The 18,647-nt window shown below is 36.7% G+C and overlaps 1 non-coding gene across 1 annotated transcript; it reads left to right on the forward strand.

Annotated features, from left to right (window-relative positions):
- The first annotated feature begins 46 nt into the window (after nucleotides 1-46).
- TRNAV-AAC (transfer RNA valine (anticodon AAC)) lies at nucleotides 47-120 on the forward strand. The gene has a single exon. It is a non-coding gene; the product is annotated as a tRNA-Val (tRNA).
- Nucleotides 121-18,647: the final 18,527 nt, after the last annotated feature.

Consider the following 18,647-nt stretch of genomic DNA (forward strand, 5'->3'; position numbering starts at 1 on the left):
ACAATACGAAATAAAATTCTTCTGGAAAAGTAATTTCAACAAAAAAGGTGTCGTGGTGTAGTTGGTTATCACGTCAGTCTAACACACTGAAGGTCTCCGGTTCAAGTCCGGGCGACGCCAATTTCTATAGCATGTTTTGATAATTTGTTATTTTCTATTCAAGATTAATAAAAAAGTATTAACGCAAAGAGATAATTCCTTTCAATCAAATAATCAATTTAAAAGTATATTATTATAATTTGTTTACTTTTATGTTTTGATGTTTGTATATTTCATTTTGTTATATTGAATTTTCTCTAACTATGTTTGTATATTTCATTTTGTTATATTGAATTTTCTCTAACTCCAAATCAGATATATATTTCATTAAGAAATGATTCAAATATTGATTATATATATGTGAATACACTATGTAAGATTATAAGTAGATATACTCATACAATTATCATCACCGAATACGCATTCAGTGACATTCATTAGTATCAATTACACTATATAAAAAAATAAAATAAAATTATTATTATTAATTACACAATAATATTGTACCATAATTTTTTGTATTTTTTAGACAAAAATAATAATAAATTTATTCATTAGATTCTTATATATGTATTTATAATATAAAAAGAGTTTTTGCATAAAAAATATAACAAGTATAATAATAATAATAATAATAATAATAATAATAATAATAATAATAATAATAATAATAATAATAATATCCAATAAAATTATTAGAGATAATTTTACAAGAAATTCAAAGTTGAAACTATTTGATATTTTTGTATTTAATATAACTTAATTTAGTGTGATAACTAGGAATTAAGTATAATCAAAGTTATTCTTCTACTTTTCACTTGAATCTCAACTTGATCACCAAATTATCAATTAACTCAAAAAACTAACTGAATTTCTACTTCATAATTAGATTTATTTAAGGGTAAAGTAATAATTTGGTCCGTTATGTTTGAGTGTAATCCTGTTTTGGTCTTTAAGGTTTAAAATGTCCTATTTGAATTCAAAAAAGTTTCATTTAACTTCAATGTAGTCCCACCGTAAGGTCAAAGTTAAATGATTAACGGAATGTCTTACATGACAGCAGTACAAGAACAAGATCGATAATCTGGAGAACAAGTACAAGCTCCAGAGGCACAAAATCAACCGTGGATGCATCAATACATTTATTTATCATTCTTTTTAGTTCTATAGAAAATATTTCATTTAAATTGTAAGAAGACTGATAAATAAATGTATTGATGCATCAACGGTAGATTTTGTGCCTCTGGAGCTTGTATTTGTTTTCCAGATTATCGACATTATTTTTGTACTACTATTATGTAGGACATTCCATTAATTATCTAACTTTGACCCCACGGTGGGACTACATTGAAACTAAATGAAATTTTTTTAGATTCAAATAGGACACTTTAAACCTTAAGGACCAAAACAAGATTACGTCCAAATGTAGGAGACAAATTTAGTACTTTACCCTTTATTTAACATACACATCCATGTGGCATATACATATTATTCTGGGAGTTACCTGAAACTGTAATTTGGGCCTGAACGTGAGGTCCAGACTCCTCCTGAGGTAGAATCTGACTTATGCTAATGTCGAGGTACCGCCGTCGAGTTTCTCGCGAGAAAGTAGGGGGTCGTACCTGCAAGAGACTCTGATGCTTAATTTAGCAAGGATTTTAAGTAGATTGGGACATGAATATATCTGAGGAGTATCAAGTGTATTTATAGTAAAGTAGATAACCGTCCCCTTTATCTTGGGATTTTGTTGAGATCTTCCTTTTAGATGAGGTACAGATAGTAAGAAATATTTAGGGGAGTTAGTTACTTGTTTAAATAAACAGGGTTGGGCTACCCATGTCGTGCCCGATCTCTTATAAAGTCGGGTAGATAGAATAGGCTACCTATTTTAGGCGGGCCTTTATCCTTATTGGACATGCCTTTCTGTTTTTGGTTCAGGGTATGAACAGTGCCTCTACTTGAGTCCGAGCTTTTATAAGGTCGGATTCGAGCATTTGTGGCTTCAGTTTCCTTCGTCGGGTATGCCGCCTTCAAGAAGTCGGAAACTCAATGTGTTTCAAAAAATTTTGAAATGTTGCGCTGCTTAATGATGTGGCGTATGTTACGCGGTAGTTTTATTGGGATCCATGCGTGACATTAAAGAGGGGTGCGAAATCTCTCGTTTGCCCCTTGTGTCTTATAAATGCTTCACTTTTTTTCCTCTTCTTTCTTATTCCATTTCTGAAACGTTCGCATTCTCACCTCCTTTCACTTTCTTTGTTCTTTGCCCCATCACCCAAGATCTTTCCATCTTGAACCCTTTTAGAGGGTTTCGTTCGCGCTTTTTGAAAGGATCATTCACGTTTTCGCTGCCTAATCGTGCCCTTCTGTCTTTGCATTTCTTTAAGGTTGGTACTCTTTTTAACCTTTTCATGCTTTCTGTTTCATTTCCATGTTTTGGGTAGTATCTGTGTTTTACTTCGAGTGGTAGTTTGAAATGTTATTGATGATAAAGAATTTACGTTTTCTTTGAAACTGTGACTGTGAACTTTGATGTAGCTGTGGTTAGGGGTGTCTGCGGATCGGATATGGCCAAAAATTCGATCCGATCCGCATTAAAATTATCGGATCGGATCGGATATCGGATATATCCGCAAAACACAAAAATATTTTTAAAAGCTTATTTTTATTAAAAAAAATATCAATAAAATTCATTTTTTCTATTCTTTTAAATATGTTTACTCTTAAAATAATATTAAACATACTTTTCTTAAATAATAAATTAAAATAATATAACATATATGATAATTATTAATTGAAATAAAACATAAAAAGAATATTTACTTTTTTATTTCTTTAATTTTGCAGATACGCGGATATGCGGATCGGATATGCGGATATCAACACAAAATCCGCAATCCGATCCGATTAGTGTACGGATCCGATCCGATCCGATCCAAAAGCCTTGCGGATTGGATCCATATCCGCAATTTTTGGATCGGATTCGGATATGCGGATCGAATCCGATCCATGGACACCCCTAGCTGTGGTTATCCCCAAATGGTGTCACTTTTATGTATTTAGAAGTGATATCATTTCTGTATTTGGAAGTATATTGTGATATTTTGTGTGAGAAATTTTCGAATTTGTACATTTTCAAACTGTTGATAATAACCCGATTTTCTTAGATTAGTGTCCGAGTTCTCTTGTGACGATTTTTGCTTGTTGTATTTGTAGGTATAGCTTTTATGTTTCAATCTATAATTCACAACATGTCAACTAAATTTTCATCCGACATGACCTGGATAGATATAACTGTCCTTACTCCCGTCCTTGTAACTGATAGAAAGTATGCTGAATAATTTCGTAGACATTATAGGCTGTGTGTAAATCGGGAGGATGAGAGGAATTATGAAATAATTGTTGCTGATCCCGAGGAAAGGGTATCTTTTTTCCGACTTGATAGGTCATAACGCCACTTCTTATATGCCTATGATTGCTTCTTTACTAAACTAGATGTTCGTCTCCCTTTTTCCAATTTCAAGATTGATGTCCTCTGAACTTGCAATGTCGCTCCTACCCATCTGCACCTTACTTCCTAGGATTTTCTGAAAATATACCAGTTTTTATGTCGGGAGCTTGATGTCCGACCTTCTTTGAAGGTCTCCTTTTATCTCTTTGTTCTTACTAAGCTTTTTAGTTCTAATTCCAAAAAACAAGGCTGGGTCTCCTTTTGGGCTGTCCAGGGGAGAAAGGTTTTTGCTATCTTTGACGAGTCTTTTTGTGATTTTAACAATTATTTTTTCAAAATCTGGGCTATTGAGAATGTCTGTCCTTTCTTTTTTTACGAGAACGATGAACCCCATTTTTTTTATACTGAAAAGAGAAAGTGATGATATTTAAATACAATTTAGATGATTTAGACGAGTTCGAAGAGAGCGTAATTGGCCTGTTCCATGAGTGTTAGGGTCGTGCTCCTTATTTGGATACCAAAAAATTTTTAGGGAACCCCAACCAACTCTAATCCAAGCTAGAAAGCCTTCTTTATATTTTCTTTTGAGGTGCCGTTTAATCATACATTTGATGCCTGACTTTGTTTTTGATTTCTTGATGTTGTGCAGAAAAGATGGCTCCTAAGTCAGTCGCAATGAAAAATCTACGAACTGCGAGAAAGAGTGTTGTCACTCGCAATCTACAACTGCAAGAGACTAGTGGGGTGGCCTCGCCTTCCAAGTCGGACTCAGGCGCCTCCATAAAGATTACACCCGATCCAGTTCATCGGTTGATTTTCTCCAACTCGGAGAAACAAGTGCCTCCTCCTTCAAAACAAGCAAACCATCCGCCTGCTTCAAACCCTGAGCCAGCCCCCAAGAAGCGCAAGACATTGAGCTCGGGCATTTACGAACAGGGATTTGATGCCTTATCATAGAGTGAGAAGCACATCCTTCCTCATAGTATTATAAGTATGGATGATGTTGCTATAGAATCTCACCTCCTGAGGAGAGGTTCAGACGGCTGGGCTTTACGTGGCCTTGTTGAAGGAGCTGAAGAAGACCCCCTTAGGCGCCATTCAGAGCACTCTGTCCAACTTGCAAGCTGAGGTGGCATCTTTGAGGGAGACGAAGAAAGAGTTGGAGGCTAAGAAGGAGACCCTGGTGTCCGATCTGTCTAAAGCCCGGGAAAAGGTCAAGCATGTAAATCATGTTGCTTGTATGCGAAGTTTGTATTCGTAGGTTTTGATGAATGACAAACCAACAAACGACATGAAAGACAAACCAACAAACAACTTGAATGAACAAGCATATTGAAAGATCAACCAACATTCAACGTTGAGGAATGAAGAGTTGAAAGCAACACAACAACAACAAGAAACTCAAGTCCACAACATTTGAAGACAAGTATAGTGTCTTAGGACTTAGGTAACTTCTTGTTAAGAACCAATTGCTAAATCTCTCAACACACACTCACAAAATGTTTTGATGCACATCTTGCAATTCGATGCTAGCCAAATGGTTTAAAAACTTGTTTTCAAAGGTACAAAAGCATAGGAATTGACTCCAACAAGTTTGAGATCAATCCTAAGCATTTTGAAGTGATTTTAAGCCATTCTTTAAGGTTTGCATCGATGCACACTCATCTTACATCGATGCAAAGCATGCAACGACTTTTTGCATCGATGCAAAGATGTTTGCATCGATGCAACCTAGCTGAAAATTCAAATTTCAGCTTCAAAGACACATTTGCATCGATGCAAAGTGTTATGCATCGATGCAAATGATTCAAAAACATAAAAAACGGCTAGTTTTAACAAAACGGCTCCATCCCATTAACTCCCCAACGTTTCTAAGGTTTGGGAAGTCTATAAATTGATGGATTGAAGCCTTATTTCACACATGTGAGTATTTGCAAACTATCTTGTTCATATTCTTTCATTCTACACATTTTTAAGGTGTTATAATACACAATTTGAGAGAGCAATATCAATTGGTTCAATAGTGCTAAACTTGTAATCATACACTCTTCTAGAGAGTACTCATTTCATCTCAACAATTCTTTGAGAAATGTTTTCTTGTAACACTTTGTAAATTGGAGTGTGATCTCCAAGGTTGAGTCAAGAGTTATAAACACTATAGTCGGTGAGGATACCAAAGAAGTATACTAAGTACTCAAGGCAAATCTTAGAGAAGGTATCTCTAAGTGGAGTGGGTTAGTATACGAGTGGTGATCATATACCGTGAGGTGTTAGAAACTAAGGACTCGGATTGTAAAAGGTTTTGCGCGAGCACCTTGAAGCTTGGCAATAGTGGAACTTCTCAATAGCGATTGAGAAAGAAAGTGGACGTAGGACAAGGATTGTGCCGAACCACTCTAAATAGCATTTGCATCTCTCCAAACTCATCTCTTCTATATTATTGTCTTTTACCTTTGAGCAAATAAATTGTGATCGAAAAGTAGCTTCGTAAGTACTTAAGGAATAACTTAAGTCCGATTGGTGAAAAGCTTGATCAATTTATTTGAGTTGGTGTCTATTGGAAAGTAAAAGCTCCTTATAAATGCTTAGCAATTGAGTTAAGCTCTTGGAAAAATACTAGTACAATAACACTTTTGCATATTGTCTTTAACTTTCGCAAAAAGATTCATTGTTGTTGCTATACTCAATTCACCCCCCCCTCTTGAGTAATTGTGCATAGGTTCTACAAGTGGCATCAGAGCTTAACCCTTTGAAAGACTTAACCGTTTAAGGGAAAAGATCATGGCAAGCACAAGCTTTAACAACAACAACACTAGTGAAGGTAACTCAACCGCTAGACCTCCTCTTTTTAGCGGAACAAATTACTCTTATTGGAAAAATAAGATGAGAATTTGGATCCGTTCTCAAGATGTGAGAATTTGGAAGGTGATTGAGAATGGAAATCACATTCCAACAAAGACAACAAGCGCTAAAGAAGGAGAAGTCTCCGTCTTAAAGCAAGTACCGAAAGGAGAAAATGAATATAGTGACGATGATTGGAAGAAAGTGGCAATGAATGATAAAGCCATCAACTTCATCCATTGTGCACTTAACGAGCATGACTATATGAAGATCTCTACATGTGAAACCGCTAAAGAGATTTGGGATAAACTCCAAATCACTTACGAAGGAACCGACCACGTTAAAGAATCAAAGGTATTTATGTTGGTTCATGAATGGGAAAATTTTAAAATGAAAGATGAAGAGAGCATTGAAGAAGCTCTTGAAAGACTCTCCAAGATCTTCAACAACCTAAGCATGCTTGGCACAAAATACAATGATAAACAAATTGTGACCAAGGTGCTTACAAGCCTTACACCAAAATGGAACTCCAAAGTGAACGCCATTGTGGAAGGAAGGCTCTATGATCAACTTACATTTGATCAACTACGAGGTAATCTTCTCACCTATGAAATGACTATGCTAAATAGACAAAAAGGTGAAGAAAGCAAGAAGAAAAGTCTCGCCCTTAAAACAACATCACTACAAGAAGAGAGTGATGATAATGAAGAAGAAGGAGATGAAGAATTTGCACTCTTATTAAAAAGATTCAATAAGTTTGCAATGAAGAAAAACTTCAAGAGCAAAACAAAGGTACCAAAATGCTATGAGTGTGGAGAAGTAGGACACATTAAACCCAATTGTCCAAAACTTCAAAAGGAGGACAAAAACAAGAAATTTAAGAAGAAGGAGAAAGCATACATATCATGGGAGAACGAGGATGAATCCGACTCCGATGACGACGAGGTTGCAAATCTTTGCTTAATGGCAAGCGAAGAAAAGGTTAGTAATGACAACTCTACTTCTTTTAATTTACAAGATGAATATGATGCCTTACTTGAGGTGTACACAAAACTTACCCAAGATTATTCTCTCCTAAAGAAAAAGAATATGGATCTTTTAAAACAAAATGAGATGTTGAAAAATGAGAATATCAATCTTGGAAAAGATAAGTGTAGCACAAGTAGTGATCCATACAAATCTTGTAAAATGCATGAAAATGAAATTACAAATCTTAAGAACACTTTAGCTAAGTTCAATGAATCTTCAAAGAACTTAGATAAAATGTTGAAAAACCAAAAGCATGTTCATAATAAGGAAGGTTTAGGTTTTGAAAAAGGAAAATTTAAAAATACTAAAACTCCTATTAGGCAACCGCAAGCCCAAAAGGCAAGCATGCCTAAAAGGAATGAAGCCTTTAAACATCCTCCTCAACATGCTTCACTTAGAAATTATAATCACAATGCATATAGATCAAAAGATGTTGCATTTAGGAAACAACCTAGGCAACCATTTAGAAACATGCATAGGATGCATAATCCAAATGTCATATGTCATTATTGCAATAAAGTAGGTCATATAGCACCCGTATGCTTTACTAGAATTAAACATATAAACTTTCGTAGTCAAGATACGAGATGGGCACCTTATGGGCATTATGCTCATACTAACCATCAAGGACCCAAATTCACTTGGGTACCTAAATCCCAATTTTAATTGTTTTGAAGGTACGTGTTGGAGCTAAGGATACAAATTGGTATGTTGATAGTGGATGCTCCAAACACATGACCGGCGATGAATCAAAGTTCACCGCAATAGAGCCTACAAACGGAGGAAACGTGATCTATGGAGACAACAACACCGGCAAAGTAATCGGCGTTGGAAAAGTTGGTAAAAATTCTTCTACCTCCATAGATAATGTTATACTTGTCAAAGGTCTCAAACATAATCTCATTAGTGTTAGCCAACTTTGTGACAAAGGAAACTTAGTCACCTTTGACTCAAAATGTTGTTTGATAAAAAGGCAAGACATTAATGAAATTGTGCTAATTGGACACCGTGTTGACAATGTATACATGATTAATCTAGATGAAGTTTCCTCAAATGATGTGAAATGCCTTGTTAGTAAAAATGATGAAACTTGGTTATGGCATCGTAGAGTAGCTCATGCTAACATGGACCATCTTAGCAAGTTGATCTCTAAAGAGTTAGTAATTGGCTTACCAAAGCTACGTTTTGAAAAAGACGTCCTTTGCGACGCATGTCAAAAGGGAAAACAAGTAAAGGCCTCTTTCAAATCTAAAAACATTGTTTCAACAACAAGGCCATTACAACTTTTGCACATGGATTTATTTGGTCCTTCCAGGACTATGAGCTTTGGTGGCAATTACTATGCTTTAGTTATTGTTGATGATTACTCTCGATTTACATGGACCTTGTTTCTAGCAAACAAGAGTGATGCATTTCGAGCATTCAAAAGATTAGCCAAAGTTATTCAAAATGAAAAGAATTTGCATATATCATCTATTAGAAGTGATCATGGTGGAGAATTTGAAAACAATCTTTTTGAAACTTTTTGTGAAGAAAATGGCATTGAGCATAATTTTTCCTCTCCTAGAACACCACAACAAAATGGTGTGGTTGAAAGGAAAAATCGTCATTTAGAAGAAATGGCGAGAACTATGCTCAATGAGGCTAATATTCCTAAGTACTTTTGGGCGGATGCGGTTAGTACCGCGTGTTATGCTATGAATAGGATTATCATTCGACCTATTCTTAAGAAAACACCGTACGAATTGTACAAAGGAAGAAAGCCAAATATTTCCCACCTTCACGTCTTTGGCTGTAAATGCTTTATTCTAAATAATGGAAAAGATAACTTAGGCAAATTTGATGCTAAGGCTGATGAAGGAATCTTCTTAGGCTACTCTTTAACTAGCAAAGCTTTTAGAGTATATAATAAACGCATCATGACTATGGAAGAAAGTATTCATGTCGCTTTTGATGAAACTAACCGTTGTTGTGCTAGAAAAGATTTTGATGAAAATGTAGAAAACTTTGATTCACTAAATTTGAATGGTGAAGACAAAGAAAAAGATTTAAATGAAGCCTCTACAAGCTCAACAAAGGATAGTGTTCAAGTTGAAGAAATTGAACCATCACAAGCACAAATAAATGCACTTCCAAAGGACTGGCGTACTTCAAAGGATCATCCTCTAGACAACGTCATTGGTAATGTTTCGAAAGGGGTAACAACTCGATCCACTTTTAGAAATTTATTTGCATATAGTGCTTTTGTTTCTCAAATTGAACCATCTACCATTGAGTCCGCAATTGATGATGAACATTGGGTTATGGCAATGCAAGAGGAGCTTAACCAATTCAAGCGAAATGACGTTTGGGAATTGGTGCCTAAACCAAGTAATCAAACAATTGTAGGAACAAAATGGGTTTTTAGAAATAAACTCGATGAAAATGGTACAATTGTTAGAAACAAAGCTAGATTAGTAGCTAAAGGTTATAATCAAGAGGAAGGCATTGATTATGACGAAACTTATGCTCCCGTAGCTAGATTAGAAGCTATTAGGATGTTACTTGCTTTTGCATCCTCTTATAACTTCAAACTTTATCAAATGGATGTTAAGAGTGCCTTTCTTAATGGTTTCATTCAAGAAGAAGTATATGTTGAACAACCTCCCGGTTTTGAGGATTATGAAAATCCTAATCATGTTTTTAAACTCAAGAAAGCTCTTTATGGTCTTAAACAAGCTCCAAGAGCTTGGTATGAACGTTTGAGCAAGTTTTTAATAGAAAAGGGTTTTAGAAGAGGGAAGGTTGATACAACTTTATTTATCATGATTGAAAACAAAAATATCCTTTTGGTACAAGTTTACGTCGATGACATAATATTTGGTTCAACTAACGAATCACTTTGCAAGTTTTTCTCAAACCTCATGCAAAGTGAATTTGAAATGTCCATGATGGGCGAACTCAACTTCTTCCTTGGTCTTCAAATCAAACAAGGAAAAGAAGGAACTTTCGTTGGCCAAACCAAATATTGCAAGGAATTGCTCAAAAGATTTGGAATGGACAATGCTAAGGCAATGGACACACCAATGAGCACTACTTGCTACCTTGACAAAGATGAACAAGGTAAAAACATAGATGTAAAGAAGTATAGAGGCATGATAGGATCATTACTTTATCTAACGGCAAGTAGGCCAGATATCTTGTTTAGTGTATGCATGTGTGCAAGATACCAAGCTAATCCTAAGGAATCTCACTTAAGTGCGGTGAAAAGGATTATGAAGTATCTCATAGGAACATTAAATGTTGGATTGTGGTATCCGAAAGGATCCACTTGTGATTTGATTGGTTATTCCGATTCCGATTTTGCCGGTTGCAAATTGGATAGGAAAAGCACTAGCGGCACTTGTCACTTGCTAGGAAACTCTCTTGTTTCATGGCATAGTAAGAAACAAGTAAGTGTAGCCTTGTCTACCGCCGAAGCCGAGTATGTAGCCGCCGGTAGTTGTTGCGCCCAAATTTTATGGATGAAACAACAACTTGTGGACTATGGACTCATGCTTGATCACATTCCTATCAAATGTGATAATACTAGTGCAATAAATTTAACCAAGAATCCGGTTCAACATTCAAGAACCAAGCATATTGAGATTAGACATCACTTCATAAGAGACCATGTTGAAAAGGGTGATGTGGTTATTGAATTTGTCGAAACTAGTAAACAACTAGCGGACATCTTCACTAAACCTTTATGTAAAGAAAGTTTTTTTAACATCCGAAATGAACTTGGTATCTTGGATTCTAATCTAATATGATTTGTTTGAATTCATTGTATTTATATTGCTATTTTTGTATCTCTTACTAACTTAAGCATTGGAGATATCCAATTAGCCATTGTTTTGTAGGTTTATGAGTTGATGAATGAGTGATTAATCTTGAGGTAGATTGAAGTATTTGAAGATTATAAACAATGGAGGATCAACAAATTGAAGATTTTTTTTTAACATCAAGTCATTTTTTATTGCTTTATGTTTATTTGATTATATGAATTGTTAAACTAACTCATAGTAAGCTAAGGATTTCTTTTATGGTTTAAATACTTTGATATTTTCTTCATAATTTTGTTTAATGATTAATGCTTGTATGCTTATCTGGTGAATAACTCAAAATAGGCTTGGTACCCCTATTTTAAGTTAATGTGCATGCTTTAATATATTTCACTTATTTAGGGGGAATTATGCATGCTTGTTTTATATATAAAAAGAGGAAATCAAATTTTTTTTGAAAGGGGGAATATCTCATCCTTGAAATTAATAGAGAAATTGAACTTAAAAAAATTCATTGTTTTATGCATGCTTCTATGACACATTTCAAACTCCTTTCTTTTTGATAATGTCAAAAGGGGGAAGAGAAGTTTGAGGATATTTGAAATTTTGAACTTTTGAAAAAGAAGAAGTTTAAGGATTTGAAAAGAAGAAATAAGTTTGCGAAACAATGTTTTCAAAAAGACTTCCGCTAAGCAAAAACTTTGATATCTAAATCGTTTTCTTTGAAAAAACGCCCTTTAAGGGAACAAATGCACATATTTAGGGGGAACTCCTGCAAAATTTTTTTGTGAAGTCTTCTCCAAAGCTTTCTATAAAACAAAGTGCATTATTGTTGCTTTCAAAATCATTTATAAATGCATATCCTCAAAATTGGTTTGTCATTATCAAAAAGGGGGAAATTGTAAATCATGTTGCTTGTATGCGAAGTTTGTATTCGTAGGTTTTGATGAATGACAAACCAACAAACGACATGAAAGACAAACCAACAAACAACTTGAATGAACAAGCATATTGAAAGATCAACCAACATTCAACGTTGAGGAATGAAGAGTTGAAAGCAACACAACAACAACAAGAAACTCAAGTCCACAACATTTGAAGACAAGTATAGTGTCTTAGGACTTAGGTAACTTCTTGTTAAGAACCAATTGCTAAATCTCTCAACACACACTCACAAAATATTTTGATGCACATCTTGCAATTCGATGCTAGCCAAATGGTTTAAAAACTTGTTTTCAAAGGTACAAAAGCATAGGAATTGACTCCAACAAGTTTGAGATCAATCCTAAGCATTTTGAAGTGATTTTAAGCCATTCTTTAAGGTTTGCATCGATGCACACTCATCTTGCATCGATGCAAAGCATGCAACGACTTTTTGCATCGATGCAAAGATGTTTGCATCGATGCAACCTAGCTGAAAATTCAAATTTCAGCTTCAAAGACACATTTGCATCGATGCAAAGTGTTATGCATCGATGCAAATGATTCAAAAACATAAAAAACGGCTAGTTTTAACAAAACGGCTCCATCCCATTAACTCCCCAACGTTTCTAAGGTTTGGGAAGTCTATAAATTGATGGATTGAAGCCTTATTTCACACATGTGAGTATTTGCAAACTATCTTGTTCATATTCTTTCATTCTACACATTTTTAAGGTGTTATAATACACAATTTGAGAGAGCAATATCAATTGGTTCAATAGTGCTAAACTTGTAATCATACACTCTTCTAGAGAGTACTCATTTCATCTCAACAATTCTTTGAGAATTGTTTTCTTGTAACACTTTGTAAATTGGAGTGTGATCTCCAAGGTTGAGTCAAGAGTTATAAACACTATAGTCGGTGAGGATACCAAAGAAGTATACTAACTACTCAAGGCAAATCTTAGAGAAGGTATCTCTAAGTGGAGTGGGTTAGTATACGAGTGGTGATCATATACCGTGAGGTGTTAGAAACTAAGGACTCGGATTGTAAAAGGTTTTGCGCGAGCACCTTGAAGCTTGGCAATAGTGGAACTTCTCAATAGCGATTGAGAAAGAAAGTGGACGTAGGACAAGGATTGTGCCGAACCACTCTAAATAGCGTTTGCATCTCTCCAAACTCATCTCTTCTATATTATTGTCTTTTACCTTTGAGCAAATAAATTGTGATCGAAAAGTAGCTTCGTAAGTACTTAAGGAATAGCTTAAGTCCGATTGGTGAAAAGCTTGATCAATTTATTTGAGTTGGTGTCTATTGGAAAGTAAAAGCTCCTTATAAATGCTTAGCAATTGAGTTAAGCTCTTGGAAAAATACTAGTACAATAACACTTTTGTATATTGTCTTTAACTTTCGCAAAAAGATTCATTGTTGTTGCTATACTCAATTCACTCCCCCTCTTGAGTAATTGTGCATAGGTTCTACAAAGCAATCCAAGGTAGCTTTGGCCATGGTTGAGGGCTTAAAAAAGAAATCCGAGGAGAGTTACACCAAGGTCTTCGGGGAACAACTTGACTTGGTGGACGAGATTTCTAAGGCAAGGGTTAACTACAAGGATTTAGAGGATAGTGTTGCTGAGGGGATGGACGAGCTGGTGGAGAATTTGAAGGCTCAATTTCGGGTTCTTACTCCCGAGATTGACCTTTCTCCGATCTCTGCTGATAATATTATGGTGGATGAAAAAATAGTCCCTGCCCCAGAGGAAGACGAGGATACTCCTAGGTCCGACCTTAAAGCGTCGGGTTCGCAGTCTGAGGGAGCTTCTCAGGGACTTGTTCAAACGGATAATGAGGCTACCCCATCCCCGCCTAAAGAACAACCTCCTGCCTCTGATTCAATTCCATTCTCTTCTGCTCGGCCCGAGGATGTTATTACTGGCAAGAAGCTCCATCCTTATTAATTTTTTTATGTGTATGGCCCGACCTGTGGGTCTTTGTGGTAGTCGGTTTTGAACAATCCTTAGTTGTAGTTTTTAAACAACTTGAGAACCTTTGCTAATAACCTTTCTTCATTTTGATAATGATTTTAGGTTTTAAGTGATTGCTTACCTTTTTGGAATATATCTTAGCCTATACAGTCGTTTAGTTGGAAAATTTGCTTCGACAACTTTTAATGTTGTTTTTTCGCTAAGTTAAAAGCGATGTCGGCGAAATAGATTAGGGTTCCGACTTAATTGTTGAGGTCTGTTAAAAAATTTCTTATATAACTTCTCACACTAATTTCTACCTCGTCGCTTCATCTTGTTGACCATTCTAGGTCGGTCAATGATTTTCGCAGTTTTTCAAGCTTAAGCAAATGCGTTGGTATAGGGAACCTTAAAGAAAAAGTGGATTTATCATTGATAAATAAAAAATGCCTTACATAAATTTGCTACTAAGGATTTTTTATACCCTTAGCCATTGTTATGGTGCCTTATTAAAACCCCCTTCAGAAAAAAAAATTATTTTCGAAAAAAAATAATGAAGTCGGAAAAAAGAGTACACCAGGGAACAAGGTGCGCTTCCTAACTGTAGTACTTCTTCAAATTACACGCGTGCCATGACCTTGGGAGTTCCTTCCCTTGTAAGTCGGATACTTTGTAGTAACATTTTTCTAAGACTTCAACAATCTTGTAAGGTCCTTTCCAGTTTTCAGCTAGCTTTCCATCACCCAACTTCTGAATTATGATATCATTTCGGATCAGTATAAGGTCGTTCGTGGTAAAGCTTCTTTTGATTACCTTTTTAATGTACTTTAGAGTCATCCTTTGTTTTAGTGCTTCTTCTTTGATCCGAGCTTGTTCTCGGACTTCGGGGAGGAGGTCGAATTCTTTCTTTTGTGCTTAGATGTTAACCTCTTCATTGTAGAATATAACCCTTGGAAATTCTTCAACGATCTCAACTGGAATCATGGCTTATACACCATAAGCAAGTCGAAAAGGTGACTCCCCTGTTGTGGAATGAGGAGTTGTTCGATATGTTCATAAGACCTGAGGAAGCTCATCTGCCCATGCTCCCTTTGCCTCTTGTAGTCGGCGCTTCAACCCAACCAGTATAACTTTATTTGTAGCTTCAACTTGTCCATTGGTCTGAGGGTGTTCTACTGATGTGAATTGGTGCTTTATCTTGAGTTTGGCCACCAAGTTCCTGAAGGTCGAGTCGGCAAATTGAGTTTCATTGTCTATGGTGATGGAGTGAGAAACTCCAAACCTTTTAACAATGTTCTTGTAGAGAAATTTTCTACTTCACTGGGCTGTGATGGTCGCTAATGGTTCCGCCTTAATCCATTTAGTAAAATAGTCAATTCCTACTATGAGGTATTTTACTTGTCCTGGAGCTTGACGGAATGGTCCGAGAAGATTAAGACCTCATTTTGCGAATGGCCATGATGAGGTGACGTTGATGAGCTCTTCAGGAGGTGTGACATGGAGGTTGGCCAAACTCGACCGCTCCTCTTTGCAAAGTCGGCCAAAAGAAGCCGGTTTGGATCATCTTCTTGGCTAGTGATCAGGCTCCTTAGTGGTTCTCACATATGCCATTGTGTACTTTCTCTAGGACCTCTTTGGTGTTAATGGTCGGGACACACTTTAATAAAGGTGTTGATATCCCTCTTTTGTATAAAATATTTTGGACCAAGGAGTAATTTTGTGCTTCCCTTATGAGTATTCGTGCTTCTTTTTCATCCTCAGGAATGATATCGAATTTAAGATAGTTGACTATAGGAGTCATCCATCCTAAATTTTGGTTGAATATGGCGATTATGTCCAAGCTGTCATCTCCTTTTGACACTGGCGGTGCGTGGAGAGTTTTCTGGATGAGACTTCTATTATTTTCCTTGGGTTGGTGCTGGCTAACTTGGAGAGGGCAGCTGCTCGGACGTTGGAATCCCGAGCTATGTGTTGGACCTCTCTTTCCAAGAAGTGCGATAGTTGTTCCCGTGCTTCCTCTAGGTACTTCTTCATGTTGGGATCTTTGGCATGATAAGTGCCATTAATTTGTGAATTTACTACTTGGAAGTCAATAAACACTATCAACCTTTCTGCCCCAACTTCTTTAGCCAGCTTCAAGCTAGCAAGCAAGGATTCATATTCTACTTGGTTATTAGAAGCTGGAAACTCGAATCTTAGTGAAAGCTCTATCCGAGTTTCTTGCTCATTTTTCAGGATGACACCTGCTCCACTTTTGGATTTATTGGATGATCCATCTACATATAAGCTCCAAGTTGTCGAACTTTCCCGACTTTAGTGTATTCGGCCACAAAATCAGTGAGATACCAGGACTTGATTGCTGTCCGAGTTTCATATTTCAAATCAAACTTAGATAGTTCCATAGTCCATTGTAGCATCCTTCCTACTATGTCTGTTTTTTGTAGGATGTGTTTCATGGGTTGATTAGTTCATACCTTTATAGTGTGAGTCTGGAAGTAAGGTCGGAGCCTTCGGGAGGTGAGGATAAGAGCATATGCAAACTTTTCTATCTTTTGATAGTTTCGCTTTACTCTTTGTAGGGCTTTGGTCATGAAGTAGTTGGGCTTTTATCTGTTCTCATCTTCCCGGACCAAGACTGAGGCTACAGCTTGGCTTGCCACTACTAGGTAGAGGACGAGCTCTTCTCCTGGACTCGGTTGGGTTAATATCGGGGGTCGGTCCAGAAACACTTTAAAATTCTGGAAGGCCTGACTATTCACATTGGATCCCCTTTTTGAGTATCGAGTACAATGATAGAGACTTCAATGTGGATCCTGCTAAGAACTTGGATAGTTCTGCTAACCTTCCATTTAATTGTTGGACTTCTTTGAGACAAGTCGAACGCTTCATATTTAATATTGTTGTGCATTTGTCCGAATTGGCCTCTATGCCTCTTTGAGTGAGCATAAAACCTAAGAACTTTCCAGCCTCCACTACGAAGGTGTATTTTAAAGGATTTAATCTCATTTTATGCTTTTTTATTGTGGAAAAAACCTCAGAGATGTTGGACAAAAGAGCCAAGTCATCCTTGATCTTGACGAGTATGTCATCCACATATACTTCCATGAGTTTTCTTAGGTGAGAGAAAAACACCATGTTCATCAGTCGTTGGTATGTGGCTCTGACATTCTTTAGTTCGAAAGGCACTACTATATAACAGTAGTTAGCCTTAGAAGTGATGAAAGAGGTCTTTTCCTAGTCTGATTTATGCTCCAGGATTTGATTGTATCCCGAGTATGCGTCCATGAAGGACAAATACCGATATCCTGATGCTGAATCAACCAAGGCGTCAATGCTTGGGAGAGGGTATGGATTCTTGGGGCAAACTTTATTGAGGTCGGTATAATCAACACACATCTTCCATTTTTTATTTTGCTTTTTTACCAGCACTACGTTCGCCAGCCACAATGGATACTTTACCTCCTTTATGAATCCAACTTCTAACAATGCCTGCACCTGTTCCTCCACGACCTGTGTCCTTTTGAACTGAATTTCCGACGCCTTTGTTGAACAGGTTGAGATCTCGGGTAGATAGTGAGTTTGTGGGACCTCAGGTCGGGATCTATACCAGGCATATCGGAGGATTTCCGAGTGAAGAGGTCGGAGTTTCTTCGTAAGAGGTCAACGAGATGTGCTTTTAGACTTTTCTCTAGGTTGGCCCCTATACTCGTTGTCTTTTCAACATGATCCCCGATTTGTACTTTTTCTATCTTCCCTTTATGTTGGGGACGTAGTTTTTTCCGAGTTCGGACACCATCGAGCTCGATAATGTTGACTCCTTTTTTGCTTGGGCTGCCTTTTAAATTAAGGCTTTCATTGTAACACTTTCGTGCTAACTTTTAATCTCCCTTTATGGTGGCAATTCCTTTTGTAGTGGGAAATTTCATACACAAGTAAGGTGTAGAGACAACTGCTACTAGTCCTTGTAAAGTGGCCCGACCTATTAGGGGATTGTGCTGACATGATGTCGACCACAATGTAGTCGACGCTTAACGTCCTTGACTTCGTGCCCTTTCCAAAGGTGGTGTATAGAGAGATAAATCCAAGAGGTCGGATCAATGTTTCCTTCATTCCGAAGAAGTTATCTGGGTAAGCCTTCAGATCCTTTTCTTCTAGCCCGAGTTTGTCAAAAGCAGGCTTAAACAGTATGTCCACCGAACTTCCTTGGTTTACTAGGATTCTATAGAGATTTGCATTAGCGATGATCATTGTTATTACTACTGGGTCATCATGGTCTGGTGACATCCCTTGAGCATATTCTTTGGTGAACGAGATGGTTGGCAAATCGAAAATTTTGTTATCTTTCCTGACTTGTTACACCTCTTTGAGATGCCTTTTACGTGGGGATTTTGAGATTTCTCCTCCAACAAACCCTCCATTTATCATATGTATGTGTTGTTCAGGAGTTTGTGGGAAACGTTCTTGCCGTCCTTCGTCCTCATCTTTTTTCCTCTTTATTTGATCATCTAATCTCTCGACCGGGTACCTTTTTAACTGACCTTCTCTGGCCAGTTTTTCTATGACATTCTTTAAGTCATAACAATCATTAGTAGAATACCC

This window comes from Arachis ipaensis, chromosome B5, assembly GCF_059453495.1.
Source record: "Arachis ipaensis isolate K30076 ecotype BB chromosome B5, ASM5945349v1, whole genome shotgun sequence".
Taxonomy (NCBI): Eukaryota; Viridiplantae; Streptophyta; class Magnoliopsida; order Fabales; family Fabaceae; genus Arachis; species Arachis ipaensis.